The sequence below is a fragment of the Aphelocoma coerulescens genome, chromosome 7 (assembly GCF_041296385.1).
Source record: "Aphelocoma coerulescens isolate FSJ_1873_10779 chromosome 7, UR_Acoe_1.0, whole genome shotgun sequence".
Lineage (NCBI taxonomy): Eukaryota > Metazoa > Chordata > Aves > Passeriformes > Corvidae > Aphelocoma > Aphelocoma coerulescens.
This window is the reverse complement of record NC_091021.1, coordinates 37,447,019-37,463,563: the sequence shown is the minus strand read 5'-3', so window position 1 is coordinate 37,463,563 and position 16,545 is coordinate 37,447,019. Positions and strand designations below refer to the sequence as shown.

General features: G+C 38.7%; 1 long non-coding RNA gene across 4 annotated transcripts in view; it reads left to right on the top strand.

Moving 5' to 3' along the window:
- Positions 1-16,159, top strand: part of LOC138113229 (uncharacterized) — a 48,813-nt gene extending 32,654 nt beyond the window's left edge. The window contains exons 2-7 of one of the 4 annotated variants that reach the window (XR_011152055.1): positions 893-976; positions 6,272-6,324; positions 8,657-8,763; positions 8,882-9,026; positions 11,230-11,297; positions 15,521-16,159. This is a non-coding gene — a long non-coding RNA (uncharacterized lncRNA). Of the gene's footprint in view, positions 1-892; positions 977-6,271; positions 6,325-8,656; positions 8,764-8,881; positions 9,027-10,029; positions 10,727-11,229; positions 11,298-11,643; positions 12,533-15,520 lie in introns of those variants that run through there. The other 3 variants (XR_011152054.1, XR_011152056.1, XR_011152057.1) reach the window with 3 other exon arrangements.
- Positions 16,160-16,545: the final 386 nt, after the last annotated feature.

The following is a 16,545-nucleotide window of genomic DNA, read 5'->3' as shown; positions in this document are numbered from 1 at the left end:
TGCAAAGTTGACAGCCAAAAATAAAAAAGCACGCCAAGAACAGCAAAAACTCATGAAAACCTCTGGTAGCTGTTTTCCAATTCTGCTTTATTCATCCTGCCACTACATCTTGGGGCTGGGCTGATGGATTGGGCCACGGGGAGCTGCAATGTGTGGAAAGTTTTTCCACAGGAGGAAGTGGGAGGAGTTTTTTTGTAAAGTTTGGTGTTGGGAGTGTGCAGAAGTTTCTCCAGCCTGCAGGTACCTCAAGTCATAAGCAAATACATAAATTTTTTCTTTTTTTTCCTTTTTTTTTTTCCCTCTTTTGCTGTGCATTTTCCACTCAGTGGATTTTTTACTGTGAGGGTGGGGAGGCCCTGGCACAGGTTCCCAGAGAAGCTGTGGCTGTCCCTGGATCCCTGGAAGTGTCCAAGGCCAGATTGGATGGGGTTTGGAGAAACCTGGGATAGTGAAAGTGTCCCTGCCCATGGAATGAGAAGAGCTATAAGGTCCCCTCCAACCAACCCATTCTGGGTTTCTATGGATGAAGAGCTGAAGCATTCCTTGTTCTGTTTCTGTTTTTGGGAAAGCAACAGAAATGAGGGAAGAGCAATTTATTTCACCTGTTGAGTCCTGCTTTTCCTCTTCTCTCCCATTCCATTCCAACACTGATGTCCACAATGAATTGTCAGTTTTATCTGAGCACAATTCCTGTATCCTTTGGTGTCATGTGGCTGCTCTGGTCTGGCTGTGACTAACCCAGGACAAGGACACCGTGGCTTTATTATGGACCAGGAAGAAAGGAGTGTTCTTCCAGTCATCCATATAAATCTGGTGCTGGGCAAATCTTAGATCAGGTTATTTCTTTTCCCAAATCTGAGCCTGATTTCTCTCTCTCTCTCCTTTGTACCAGGCATCTGCATTGAATGGACATTTTTACAACTACTTAGTTATGTAGTAGGAGGACTGGCTTCCACACACTGTACCACTACTCAAGGTAACAAAAAAGACTTGCTCTCTTCTCATCCATTTCATGCTTTTGTCTGGATATTCCAGTGTCACTTTTAGGACAGAGCCCCATTAATATAACATGCCAGCTACTTCTGTCAAGGCACTGATATATGTCATTAGCACAATGGAAATAAATTCAAATTCATACTTTGCATGTCACACACTGAGTTTTATCTTGACCTCCTAAGGTGAGAGACAGATGTTTTCCATTGGCAACGCTTTGGTTATTTGTTTATACTTGTCAAATGCACATCTGAAACCCACCTATATAAAACTGGAATATGGGCTGCATTTTAAGTGAAACCAGGGAAAAATATGCAGACTTTGAGAGATGAAGGGGAAAAAAACCTGCAGCAAGCACCAGGATACGGGAGTGAATAAGCATAATAGATCAGAATAAGGCCCTAAATCAATTTTATTTTCACAGTTCCAGCATCATAAAAAGTGGGTGGCAGTAAACCAATTATTATGCAACTTAATGAACTAATTAGGAAAATCAGAGCAATAATGGTACTGGTACTGACTGCTCTGAATATAAAAAGTAGAATTAAGTTCTCAGTATTGAATTTTTCGATACAAAGGATTGTATAATAACTTTTAAAGCATTTTGAGTTTGGGAAGAGGGAGACTGCATCTGTAGTTGCTGTGGGTACCCAAATGATCACAGCACAGAACTCTCGGGGTATGTTCACTCCTGAACAGCTTTAAAAGCAAAAGCAAGTGAGGAACAGGTCATTAAGAGCTCTGTTTGCATTTATGTGCCCCTGAATGCTGCTGAAACTCTGGTGGCTGTTGTCAGGAGGCTCTTAAATACCTGGAGCACGAGGTTGGGCAGCTCAAACCCTGTGCACTGGGATTGCTGAATAAACCCAAGCCCTGGTTTAAGCTTTCACAGGAGTGGGACTTGCACCAACCAAGTGCACAGGAACAGAAGAAAATAATCACAAAAGCACAGCTTCTCTCCCCTAATGTTGGTGTTGTTAGCTCATGCTATGCTTTAAAGTGTTTAAACCCTCACATAATACTGTTCATGTTGACAGAAGTTATAAATATGTTGGTATCAGAGCAGTATTTCTCATTATACCTCTGAGATTATGTATGAGTGTTTCAAGACACTCAATAGTTTGCTGATTTTCTTTCTTTACTCCATTTCTGACTGTACATATTTGATAATATGATGTGTGATTATGGGCCTAAACCTTTTCTCTTTAGCATCAGTGACAAGGCTCCTGTTGCTTTCGGTGCCGAAATTGAAATGAACCCTCAGAAATTCCTCTATCATTTCCTTGCTATTGTGAAATGCACTGTGGTGTTTTCATTGATTTATAACACTTTCTTTTTCATCATGAAATTATAGCATAGGGGCTCTTTGCTGGTTTTCTTATAATTCCATGTCTGCCTTATCCCTGTCTGGCAAATTTAGCAGCTGTTCTATTTGTAGATGGCACATGTTGATTTTTTTAATGGCCTTTATGGTATTTGGATATGGTATTTTTTCCTGGAAGGAGCTGTCTGGGCCATGAGTGTTTCATCCCAAAAGAAAGGTGAAAGCATTTTCTTAAACAGTTTCCTGGATAAACACAACAAGAAGAGAAGCAGCTTCTGCTTTCCATGATCAAACCAATCAATGTGAAGAGTTTTGTTTATTTTCCTGGTCAAAAAGCCACTGTCAGAGTCTATTTAAAACAAATGGGGAGATGGGAGGGGCAAATGGCCTTAAAGCAAGTGTATCACATCCAATACTTTTTAAAAAAGAGAAGGAACCCAGGCCAGCACGTTAAAAATGAGCATTTCCAATACAATTTGTCATCCATGCATAAATCTTGCTGACATTTTCAGTCACTTTAATAGCCTTCCCATTTTATAAATCAGTATGAACTTGCACAGTTGCAAAAAGTGTGTATTTTGAACATCTCATTTGCATACTTTACCAAAAGCCAATGAGGCAGTGGAAGCAACACTGGTGATCATAATAAGTGTTTGGGAAAAGGCAGAAAGATCACTAATGGTTTGCCTTTAGGGATTTCTGTACTCCATAGGGGATGAAAATGAGAAATATTTTTCAAACAGCAGGGGTAAAGGTTTTAAAACTAGAAACACATGGAGTGATAAAAATGTTAGTGCCACAGGGCGCATAGCAGGAAAAATTTACAATGTAAAAACTGTAATTTCAGCATTAGGAAGTAATAATCGTGTTTCATCATTGTTATTAAAGCATGACCCTTAAAGTCACATAAATTAGATATAACTTTCTAGAGAAGTGTATTAATCTTCAATGGAAAATATTAGGAAAGTTTATTATCATATGAAGATCAGAAGAAACTGGGTTTTATTAAAAAAAATGAAGTTAAACTTGGTGGGGTTTTAAATTAATTAATTTATTTTTAAAGTAAACCTCCAGCATTTTGAACCAGCAGATAGGCTCGTGTTTACTCAATGCAAAGTGCAGCACCCAGCTTTGCTCTGAAAACCAACAACAGTTGCATGACAGGAAACACAACCAACAATTAAATAATGAACTGAGGAAATCCAGGGGGTTCTGTGCATGGGCATAAATGGTTTCTATTTGGGCCAACAAAGTCATCTTGGTGTTGGTGCCAACTGCATCCACATGATTAATGAAGAATGGTGTAGTTGTTGGAAAAAAATAAAAGTACCACAAGAATATCCACTGGGAGACTGGAAATGGGACCAGTTATCCAAGGTGTGTAATTAGTGTAATTAGTGACTAAGGGTGTTTCCATCCTGCCCAGGAAGTGCAATTTTATGAGGGCCTCAGTATTTCTTGTCAGTGCCATTCAATGAGGTCACTTCACCTGCAAGAAATTTTGGGTAAACTTGTGTTTCCAGAAATAACACCATCCCTGAGTGGGTCTGAACTCCCTTTTTCCTACTCTGGGCTGTGAAAACGTGGTGCAATATGGTGGGAGCGGAGCTCCTGGGCTTGGTGGACCTCTGGAGTGGATTAATCTGGGATAAATATGATTTCTGGCTTTCCTGGCTCCACAATCCCAAAGTGTTTCCTGAAGTGAAGCGCTCTGGGTGTGGATTCAGCACTTTCTGCTGAGGTCCACAGGAGCTGCCCGAGTGATAACTACAATATTTTTACAGTTTCACCTTGAAATTTCTTGGCTTCAATTGAAAAACTAACTGCTAGCATTGACAGCCTGGGTGTGCTTTTAATCAAAATTTAATTTTAATAAGGAATGGAACAGCTCTATGTTATTGATGAAGACTTTTGATGTCCTGCAAGGCAGACAGACAAACATTGGCCTGTGGGGTTTGGGATACTGGATGTGTCCTGTGTCAGAGCAATGAGGGTGTGCTTCCAGAGTAGGATTCAGCCAAATCACTGCTCAGTCCTTAGAGAGAAATCATTAATAACACAATAGTAAAGGAAAGGTCCCTTTACAGCCCTCACATTCAGTGCCCTCAGCGTCAGGACCCAAATCTTGATTTCCTCTTGTTCTGTGTTTCCTTTTGCTTTATCCACATTGTTCACCTGCAAGAGGGAGATGTCCAATTTGGAAGAGCAGACAACCCCTCCTCAGCATAATCTGCAGCTTGATTTGTGGGCAGTCACTCTCCAGAGAAGAATAAAATCTTTCCCAAGTGCTCCAAACACAGGAATGTTATGCATAAGGAGGGTATCATTATTATCTCTCCTTCCAGCTGTGTTCTGATGTGAAAATGGCTGTAGCTGTTGTTTTTTCTGTCCCTTCCTGCCAGTCCCTCAGGCAGTTTATGATCCTCATGCACAGCCAAAGATTAGGCATCGTGCTTCTCTCTGCAGTTGGAACTAACAAGACAAACTTGCCCAAATGGGAATAATTTTTTTTCTCCAGGATGCTTTGCTTGCTTGCATGAGAAAAGATTGGAAGATTTCCATCAGTGTCAGAAACTGTCGTTTTCCAGAGCAGAAAATGTCAATTTTTTCATTTTGTACAAAATCACCTGCTCTCTAATACCAGAAGTTTATTTTATGAGTCAGTGTGTTGTAAACACCTGCAACTGCACTGAGGGAAAGAGGCTTCATCCTTTTCTCAGTGAAAAGGGAAACATTCCAGATCTTTATCTGGAATTCTCCCTCTGCAGTTGCAACATCATTAGTAGCAGTCTGCTTCTATAATAGTGATCTGTAGAACAGAATTAAAATAATAATAATAATAATAATAAAAAATCCTTTTATATGATAGATTTATGTCTGTTTTTAGAACTCCAGAGTAAACTGGTGGCAAAGAGTCCAGTGATGAGCTGTAGTGATTTTAAAAAATTTTAATGACACATTCCAGCAGTGTCTATCCGTGGGTGGGAATAAGATGTGGCTCAGTTTTGGAGATCAGGAGTGTTTTTACATTTCCTAAATAAAAACTGCATCACTCAGACTGCAAAAGAGTTGTACAGTTGACACATGAAGTGTTTTTAATACAAAATTCTCAGTGGTTCTGTACCTTTTGGAGCTTGGCCCAAAGAAATTTCAATCTTTTCCTCTGGGAATTGAGTAACCTCTTCAAAAAACTCTGATTGCATTAACTCAGATGTGAATTGGGCAAAAATTCGTACATTTGCTTATATCTATTTCGTTTATTTACTGTATATAAAACCTATAATCTGGACTTTGTGGTCTAACAGTTGTGTTTTCCAGGAACTGAAACTTCTAAGGTCAAATCTAATATTTACAACTTGAATAATTTGAGGTCGTACCATTTAGAAATTAGTAGAAAAATTGGGAGAATTATGGTATAGCTCTAGGAGCAGCTGTAGCAAATATAAATTGGAGTGCAATAAAAGGAGGACAGGCTGGAAGAAAATTAGAGGAGATTATCAAAGATCACACTTAAAGCTTCTTTTATGCAATATTTTTATGAATGATCTTTCCAAAACCAAAAAAATTTTTTTTTTTTTTTTTTTACACACAAAGTTTGAAAACATCACCAGTTCAAATTTGAGATCTACAGGAATAAGTAGACCACGCTGAACCAGTTTATAGGAGATTAAATTTAGCACTGTTGAAATTTAGCTGCTAGCGGAAGAAATTTCCTAGGCACTGGAATTTCTCAGCCCAGAACAACAGAGGGGAAAAAAGGATTTGATTGCACCAGGGTGTTAACAAATGATTGAGATCTACCAATACAAAACTATTATGAAGAAGATTAGACACAAGCAGAGATATTTCCAGAAGGAAAGATAATATAATTCTACAAGGCTTTTGTAATTTATTTTTCTCTCTCTAGCAGCGTTGTTGTTTAATTTTCTTGTAATTTCTTTCTTCTTTCCCCAGGTTCTGTGGGATCAGTTTCCCTTATTGCATCCATCCTTTGGCATGAATTTACTGTAAGTACACTCAGAGTGATTATAGCTTATGACATATGTAACTTTACAGGTCCTAAAAATAAAATGAGGGATCTGAAATAACCCCTCCAATCCAAGAGGAGTTATGCAAAGACAGAGCTCTTACTCCAAGTGGAAACATGACAGTTTCTGGATTTCTCTGGAATGTCAGGCAAATATCTCAATGTCAGAGACATGTCCTGATTTTCCCTGGAAAAAAAACCAAACCAAACTTCTGCCTTTCTTTTGCCTCTGGCTCCTGGAGCTGAAATGAGGGTTTGGAGCTGTTACATGATGTGAGCTATTCCAGGGAAAGCTCCTGGTAACAGCTGGGTGCATCCTCCAGTGAGGGATCTCTGAAAGGGAATTTTTCCTGCTGAGGCAGAAGATTTACACCGAGGAGATCCTGCCCAGCATCTCCTGGGCACTGAGGCAGCAGGAGGAGTGTCTGTCATTGGCTCGGACTGAGAGAATTTGGGAGTGTTGAAAGATCCTGGGCTGCAGGTCAGACACTGATCTCCAGGGATCCTTTGTCAGAGGGCACTCATAGACATGGGCAGAAAGAAATAATTAAATTTAGTCTTTTTTAAATACTTCTGACCCCTTCTAGAAAACACCAAAGCAAACCAACTCCCCTCAAACCCCATCAAACAGGCTGAAATGAGTTCTCAAGTGAAATCCACTAATTTAGATTTGTTGTCTCCCTTTTTCTCTATAAAGCCAATTAATTTCTTGGTAAACTCTCTTAAAATAAGTCACAATAATCTTGTTTTTCCCAAAGTCAGGCAATCAGTCAGTAGTGGGCAGTCAACATCCACGGAAAACCCTACAATAATAACATTCATCCTATAAATAACAAACTGGTTCATAGGGCTGATAGAAGGAAATAAATTTTGAGAGTGATTTCAGTATCAAGTGATTGAGCTGTTTATTGAATAAACCAGAAGTGAAACACATTATTAAAAGTTATGAAAAAATAACTGTAGAATGCCAGTCCAAACATGGTATTTTGCCATGCTACTTAAATTCAGCAGCCTTTTCCCCATGAAATATATTTTCCCTGTGAGTTTTTAAGTAAATATTTTCCTGGGAAATTATGAAGTGTGTATTGCTCAGGAAAATATAGTCTTGAATAAAATGCTTTTGGCTACACCTTTTTTGGTTTTTTTTTGTGTTAGAAAGGGCGTGGTAATAGTCACTACTGACCCTAAAATACACAAATGGTTTGGGTTTTGCCTAATTACCAGTTTTCACAGTTTTGATAAAGAAGCAGAGAAGTATTTTTTAATTGTATTTTGATCTGATACAAAATTCACATCTTTTGAATTTAAAAATCTGTGCCTCACACAAGCCATGTGAAACATCCACGGAGGAGCTACACTGGGACTCAGCGAGGGTGAATTACATCGAGGGTACTCTGTAGCTGGAGGTAGAGAAATGTGGTTGCAATCATGCCCAAATTTGTGGGTGTGTAGAACACTCGCAGCTGGGAAGGGAATAAAATGGCCAAGTTCAGCTGAAATATTCACAGGTTGAATTCTGTTCTGCTCAGTGATGGTTTGACCCAGTGTCACCAGATTCAGGCTCTGTCCAGTAGGAAAACAATTTCTGGTAAATGTTGGCTCTCTTTCCAGCCAGCTAAACCTACAATGAACCAGTTACTGATCTTTTTTTCCCTACAGGTTTTAGATAAATGACTCACATTCCATCAAAATTATGAACTACTGATAGGTGAAATCACTCATTCAGATTAATGTTCTGAGTCAAACCCGATGCTTTTTGGCAAAATATTACTGGAGATATAAGAATATCACATTCCAGGTGTACCAACCATCCCTCACACTGGTGGTGAGAAGTTTAATACAGCTTTGAAGAGTAAGACATTTTCATATGCAGAGGATACGATATCTTTAATAGCCCAATTAACTGTTGCAAACTCCAGGCTGATTTTCTGTAGCATCAAGTGTGTAGGTCTCAGCCATTTCTACATCATGCACCACCTTCTGCTGAACTGAAACATAACCTCTTAGAAAAATTATTTTAAATGTGATTTAAAGTCCTGAAGTGAAGGGGATGCATATGAATTTTTCCTGGGATTAATTATGAGAGAATTGTTGTGTTTCTGCTCTGGATTTGAGTGTATTTCTATTTACCAATGTTTGCAGCAATTTATACCATTTCTCTAATAGTGACTGAACTTTCAATTTTTCTTCTGGTTGAGGCACAGTTTAACCTTTGCAGGAGATAACTAAGAAGGATTTAGTTTAGTAAGTCACTTCCCCCTAGAACAAATCTTCAAAAAATTTCTGAAGCACCTTTTTCAAACCTTTCCCAGGTTTGTGACCTCTCGGTGGTAAATAGAGGGACAGAAGAGGACACATTTTCCTGCCTGATTCTTCTGGAGATGGAATAACGATGGATGTGAACAACCTGTACAGCAAGGTAAGACCTGGACCAGACAAAAAGGCAAGAGAAGGTTTTGGCAGCATAAAAGTGTTTAATTGGAGCTCTGATATCATCTCAGTGCCTGAATATTCCTTTTTTTTTTGTGCGCTGGAAGTTGCAATATTCAGACTGCAGCTCTTTGTGTGTCTGAGCTGGCACTCGAAGTTCCAAAAACCAGGATGGCTGCAGCGTGCTGATTCCATTGGCAGCTCCAGGCTGGATTTTGGAGTATGGGCAGAGCGGTAAAGGTGGAAATTCAGGTGGGGGGAAGCTCATTAATCAGGAGTAGCGAGATGCCCGTGAGGCGAACGCTTGGGGAAGGAGCGAGGAGCGCGTAGCGGGAAAGCCAGCGGCCGATGTCCCGCTGGCCCCGTGGGGCTGGGATTGGGAAGGAGCGGGCGTGGGCACCCAGAGAGCAGCACCAGCCCTGGAGAAGGCCTGCCCTGCTGCAGGGGGACGAGCAGAGTGAGAGCAGCTGTGGCTGCTGGCACATCCAGGCGCCCAGCGCTGCCCACCCTCGCAGATGAGGCTGGCACCAGCCTGCAGGAACGAGGCCGGGGTGATGCTAACGAGGCAGAATTGATCTGCATATATTACAGAGCAGCACCACAACGCTCGCATAATCACAGCGCTGGAAAGTAGGTCCAGGGGAACACCTTGACTTCCCCAGGAAATGAGGAGGCAGCTGCGAGCGGGTTTTTTGGCAGAAAAGTGCTCCTGCTTTTGAGAATTGTCAGCCCGGCATTGTTCGCTCTGCTCGTGGTCTGGGCTCGCTCGGCGTCGCCCCACCACAAGATTTAGTGGTCTGTGTGATGGACCTGGAAGGGAACTCCTGCCTAAAAAATTATGTTACAACACCAACACTATAAATGTGTTATGGAAAGCCTGCTTTGAAGGAAGAGAGAAAAACGGGGAGCATTTATTCTGTAAATGGGAGTTTATCTCTCTCTCTCTCCTCCTGGTATGGCTGGTCAAGAAGAGTTTTATAGATTTAAAATCTGTTTCTTATGAACATGTGAATAGTCTCTGGAGACATTTGGAAAGCAGTTTGAGTGACAATTTTGAAGTTGCAGAAAGCTTAACAGGAAAAGAAAATGGAGAAAAATGAGAAAAAAAAAAAAAGAGAAAAAAAGGGGGAAATTAAAAAGTAAACAGAAGCAGAAAGAGACAAGGAAATCTCTCAGCTCTTTTTTACAATAAAGTACAAACCAGCATCAGGACTTGCTGATAAGCTGTAAACTTCTGTATTCTGCATTTCCTTAGGCAACCACAGTTGTCTTCCATAAGGATTGTTTCAGCAGATCCTGTGTTTGGGGAGGGAGAGCGGGACGTTTCAGCAGCCCCCAGAACTGCAAGCTCAGTCTTGCACTTGGTGAAGTGCATAATGTAAAGTGATGCCTTTGGAGAAAGTAGCCTGTAATGCAAGAAGACAAATCACTGATTTGGAATTGATATGTTCCTTGTACTTGATAAACTCATTCATATGCAAGAAATTTATTTGATCCCACATTCAGGAATTTAACCAAACAGGCAGATAATTATATGGTCATCAAGTGAAGAAATGAGGAAAAAAACCCATCAAGATCCCTGTTGCAGAAAACAAGTCTGTAAATTAGGGAACAAGTGGGGAATCCTGAAGAGGGAAGGAATGTCCTAAATAAAGTCCTATTCCAGGCATGCAACTTGTGTGACATTAAGGCTGTGCTTGTACAAGGAGAAGTGAGGAAATTGGAGCTAGAGAGAGACAAGTCAGCATTAATGCTGAACCCTGCCCTCCTAATTTCTAAAATGAATTTATTTGTATTTTTCCACGCTCACAATGTATATGCCAATGTAAATCACAGACCATTATTAACAAAAACAATATAAAGGCATTAAAGTATAGAGAGCTTAGATTTTATTTGGTTCTCAGCTCTGACTGAACAAAAACAATGTACAGCTCCCTCCTCTCTCACACACAATTTTTAGGCTGTGTTTTGTTTTCTTAGTGTGAATTCTTTTTTATTTTAGGTTTCAATTACTAGTTATATAGTTAATATATTTATATTTGTAGTCAAGATACAGTTTAATTCATAGCTATAAAATGCACAAAAATTTTAAAAGGAGTTATAGTCGCCAAAAGATTCAAATTCACACATCTCTTCTTTGGGTTTTTGAATATTATGGGTTGGCTACTTTTGAGACTAATTTTCAAACTCTCAGGGAGAATTTTAAAATATTTCAGCTAAGCAGGAATCTCAGAGTCAGGAACAGTCCAAAGGATTTGGATCCAAAAGGAATCAGGTGATAGTGCTTTCTATTTCTTTTACTTTTCTTTTTTTCTTTTCCTTTCTTTCTTTCTCTCTTCTTTTTTTTTTTTTTTTTTTTGGTAAGAAGTTTATTGTGAAATGTTAATTTTTTTATAAAGTATTCAAAATTGACTAAATATTGCCTTAAAAATTATAAACACTTCTCACAAATTAGCATTTCAGGGTGAATGATATGCAAAAACCACCCAGGATCCTGCTCAAAACTGTGAGGAAACATTTAATGTGAGTACTAATTATAAATAAGTAGAAAGGGGCTGTGCATGTGATATATAAAATTATAAATATAGAGAGCATAGAAGGAATTTATACTTGAGAGAACTGGCTGGATCAAACCTCATTATTTTGAGATAATCTGGTTCTATAAAAACTGTAAATATGAGTACAAATGTTATCTTTTTCAAATAGATAATTTTAGTTTCCATAAAACCCCTCAGATTTTTGGCATAGCTGACCTATTGAAAAGTTCATGGTTGGGTTTTTGAAAATACATTTAAGGCACATATAAATGTGGTGTTTTTTTTTTTTTTTTCAATTTTTACCTCTTTTTTTTTGGCTTTAAAACTGAAAGAATGAGAATTTCATGCACTGGAAGAAGAGAATTGTCCACTGAGTCTGAGGGTCACATCTCTAAAATCTGTGGGAAATTTAATGATCAGAAATTTAACCAAAGAGATAAGGACTCGGAGTGTCACTTTCTCCACATAAATTCATTTTAAGCACAAGAGAGATGCAGTGTGACTCAGATCATTAAATGGGAATGTTTGGAATGGTCCACAAAGTGCATTTCACTCAGGTTATTTTTTTTTCCCCCTAAATACCGAGGATGCATTAAGATAATTGCAGTAGAGTAATTAGGCTTTCTCCTAAAAATGACTTGTCTACAAGTGGTTTAATAGATTAAGGATTTTAAAGGGGTTGGAGGGAACCAGTTACAGTAATCAGAGAAGAAAAAGTGCTGAAGGTATCGTGAAGGCTCATAATTAAACTGAAGCTCACAGCTCAATTAAACTTGAGCATCATTATGCATAAAACATCAGTGGGCATCAAGAGTCCAATAAAAAGGGATGGGATCCATGTGAAACAGCTAAAAGGTAAGGCAGGATATGGATTGGTCCAGGACTTCCAGATAAAGTCAAGGAAAACTGTGCCTAAAATTGGAGTTGAAGTTCTTCTTTCAGTCAAGAGTCCTGTGTTAACTTTTTTAAACCTGCAGCAGTCAAATAATTAAAATATTGTGGAATTCCTATCAGTGGAACAGTTAGGAACAGCACATCTGTCACAACTGGTGTGCCATAAACCCTTTGGGATATTACATGCAAAAGAAATTTTTGCAAAAAAGAAAATACCGTAAGAAAAAAGTTTTCACAGGAAAGAGGATTTTGGTGCTTTTCTCAGAAGAATATAATTACAGTTTCAACTAAAAAATCAAGAATGCACTGATTGTGCAATCTGTGTTTCTGTAAAGGGAAATTTAACATGGTGAGTGCTGGGAGAAGTTCTGTGGGAATATGAGGTTGCAGAGTATCATAGGAAGAATGAAGAGCTCCTGGCATGAAAGGGTTTACACAGATCCTATAAGATTCACAGTTATTAATAAACTATCATATTTAGATGCTCTTGCCCTTTTTAGTTGCAGCTCTGTGTGATTTAATATTCTTTCTTTCCTCTGTGGTGCCCTCTGGATTGGTACCTGCAGGAAACCTCCCAGTTCCCCTTGGAGAAATATGATATTAGGAAGACAATGTCATTATTTAACATAGAGGAGAAAGAAAAATCTCTAGACGAGAGGCATGGAAGTGCAAGTGCCAGCACATTTCAGATCCAAGCTCCTCCCTTACAAATACAATAACAATAAGTACAAATACAATTTACAATAAGTAAAATTCCCATTCTCTTCCTAGGGAGAACTTTGTGGATTTTATTGGAGATTATTTGTGCAAGGGCTTTTAGTCAGGAGTTAAATTATTGCTTAATACCAGCTTTAAAGTTTTCATCTGGAAGAGTTTCTGGGGGCCAGATGGAGCATGTAAGGCAAAGGGAATGACACTAAAAACTGCAGAAGACCTGCTGTAGTTCTGGTTTGGATCTGAATGTGGCTCTCCTGCATGTTCACTGAATGTCCCAGTTTTGGAACATTCCTTAGGGATTCTCTTCTCAGGAGCAGAGGAAGAGCTGAATTCAGCTGATAGCTCAGAACTCCGAGCAATATCCAGTCAGAGGGGTGAGATCTGGCAGAATCCCAGACCTGAGCAATTGTTTGACCATGTCTTAATTAGTGACCGTGTTTTTGACCATGTCTTAATTTTATTTGTGTTTTTAGTGGAATGAGGATGCTCCAGTGTTAATTGAGAAGGGTCTATCAGGCCATGTAGAAATACCCTCCTAATTTAGAGCTCCAGTGTGCGTTAAGTGGGCACTGATGGCTCTGCAGTGTGTGCCCACATCCCTGCTCTGTGGCAAATATGAATTTAGCTTAACCCACAAAAAGTGCAGGTTAAACCAGTTTAAATTTGTCCTGCCTGGTTAACTCCTGTGAGGTAAATTGGTGCTCCTTGATAGTATTTGGATTTTATTGTGAAATCAACAGTTAAGTGTACATTGCACATTAGCCCACAAAATGTCGTGTTTGGGTTCCTGCTCAGGACCTTAAGTATTATTTTTGTTATTATACTTGTTAGAGCATTTTTATATTACACTAAATAACATTAGCTGAAATCATAATTACAATCATTATGTTCTTATTGTATTAGCTGCTATATTGTGATAATATGATCACAATATTACAGCATTATCAGTGATGGTGGTGGTGATAAACAGGCAATTCTGTAAATTCTTTGTTCAGCTGAAGCCATGGTAGGAGCATGATGGGATAAAAGCTTTAATATTTGCCCTGACATCAACGAAGAAGTAAAGATCTAAAATTTGTGACTCAAAGCCAACCCTTAGAAATTCAGATGCACAGGAAAACACACCTGAACTTCCTGAAGGAAGGACTTTTCTTTTAGAGCCATTAGAAAACAAAGGCTGAGGTGCCCAGTGCATCACCCTGAGGCAATACTTTGGAGTTAAATTTACTCACCATTTTGTTTAGGTCAATTTTCACCTTTTGTTTTGCAATTTTTTGAGTAAAGAGAAAACTCCAAAAGAAAATACTGTTAGTAAAAGCTGCAGAGGGGCACTAATTTCAACCATGCCTTGTCCATAGAGTCTTGATACAAACCCACATATCCAACAAAACTGTCTTAAGCACTCACACAGGCAAATCTTTTGAGCTTGACATGTTTTATGTGAGCCCCTTGTTTCTAAATTAAGAAATGCACAGGATATTAAATATATGAAAGAATTTAAAGGGTTTGCTAAGCCAACAAAACAGGTGAATTCATGAATCCCATCATGTGTCCCTTCCTAAGTTGTTCAGGGTGATAACAAATGTTTGGGCCATAATATTTGAGTGGCCCAAGTGAATGAGCAAGGAATGAGGAGAACACTATTTCATCTTGAGGCTTTTTTTATTCTTTCCCAGAAGATGCTGTTAGCAGTGTGCAAAAAAATTGTATTATACCAAAATTGTATAAAAATAAATTCCATCCCCCCAAGCCAATAGGTATTGTTTTACAGCTGGGAGACAGAAAACATATTGGTTGAAAACATTACAATATTTAAAAACCACATGGAGCTGTAAAAATTGGAATGAGTCCTCTAAATCTTCTATAAAATGGTTAATCAGTTGATCCTTAACAACTGCTATGTACAGTACAGAGAGCTTATAACTCACAAATGCAGGTTCAAGCAGTGTTCCCCAAGGATGGGGGAGAGCAGATTGAAACACTGAAAAGAAAGGGGAAGGAGACAGAAGGAAAGAAATAATTAAATAAAAATGTCAAATTCTTCATTGGCTTTTTTTTGTTTGTTTGTTTATTTTGTGTTTTCCCAAATTTTGTTCTCTTAACCCTGAAAAAAAATTTATATTCTCTCCCTCTGGATGGAATAATCAGTTCAATATATTTTTGAATACAAATTATGAAACTTACTTGCTACTTTTTTCATCTCTTCTAAGAAATCATCTGTATTTTGCAAAATGTAAAGCCAAAGCCTTGCTTGTAGTACAAGAAAGCGAAGCTATATTTATTTTTTTTTCTTTTTAATGACAGTCTAACAATAGTCCCACAACTCACCAGTGCATTCCAAAAATTTCATGCTGTCATCATAAAAATCTGACTGTAGCAGAATCTGTCTGGCACTAGACAGAGCCCTAATGACCCTAAACTCACATACGATCCCTGGTGATCAGAAGAAGAAAAATACGGTAAAAATAGAGAAATATGTAAACTGCTTAAGTGACAGAAAAATATCCTCTGGAGAACGTCATTCATTTTTTTTTTCCTGTCTTTCACAACTGTCAGAGGTACCAGGTCTCTGAACTTGTCTTTTGTGTTGTTTAACAGGAAGCTTTGGAGAATTTTCCAGTCACTTGGAAAGTAAAATTAGTGATGAAGTGGGGTTGTTCCCCCATTCCAGCAGTTCCAGCAGCACATTCCCACTATTTAAGCAGGAAGCCCAGCACAACCCTCTCCACTTTTACAAATGGTGGGAGTGTCGAATTTCTCTCACCACACTTCTGTTTCCAAGGGTTCATTTAACAAGAAATTATGTTACAACACAAACCAATAACCAAGGTTTTACTTGGACACAGAAATCATGGAATAAGGCATGCGTGAAAAAAAATGTGTTTTGTATGTGCTTCCCCCTTTTTTTTTTATATTACAAAAAATAGCTCCATTTTAATTCTGATTAATTTCTAACGTTGCTATAAATTAAGCAGGGAGGAATTTATAGGATTCTTTGAAAGCTCAAAAGCATTCCAGAGAAATTATGTTAAAGAAACAAAGAATTTCGTAGAATTGGATATATTTTTGCCATATTGTGTGACATTTGATGTTTTTACCTCCAGCTTTTGAAGTCAGCCTGATAGTAGAGGCTTCCTTCTGTCTCTCTTGACTGTAGAGATAAGACTGAAAATATGAATCATAAATGCGTTGACCTCAAAAGGAAAGAGAAATATCAGTGTAGAGTTGCTTTGAATAAATTACAGGCACCTTAAAACTGTTTGGTGTTTAATCCATGATGGTTTTTACTGTTAGCAGGTAGCAGGAGCCTTTCTGTGCTCTGTTGTGTTTAGCTCTGCTACCACAATGTGTTTTACACATTTTCATGAACCCATGGATTTCCCTGTGATTGGGTCTCGCTCTGGTTTTTGGGTTGGGCTCTGAGTACCATGAGCAGGATTTCTTTTCAGATCCTCCTTTTCCTCTCGTGGGAATTCCTGAGGGAACATTTGGCTTTTATAGAGCTCTTTTGAGGTGGACAGAGTCAAACTTCCTTACAAATGGCATAGGTTGATCAATAACAGAATCCTGGAATTATCTGGTTGGGAGGGAAATTAAAGATCATTCAGTTCCCTCCCCTGCCT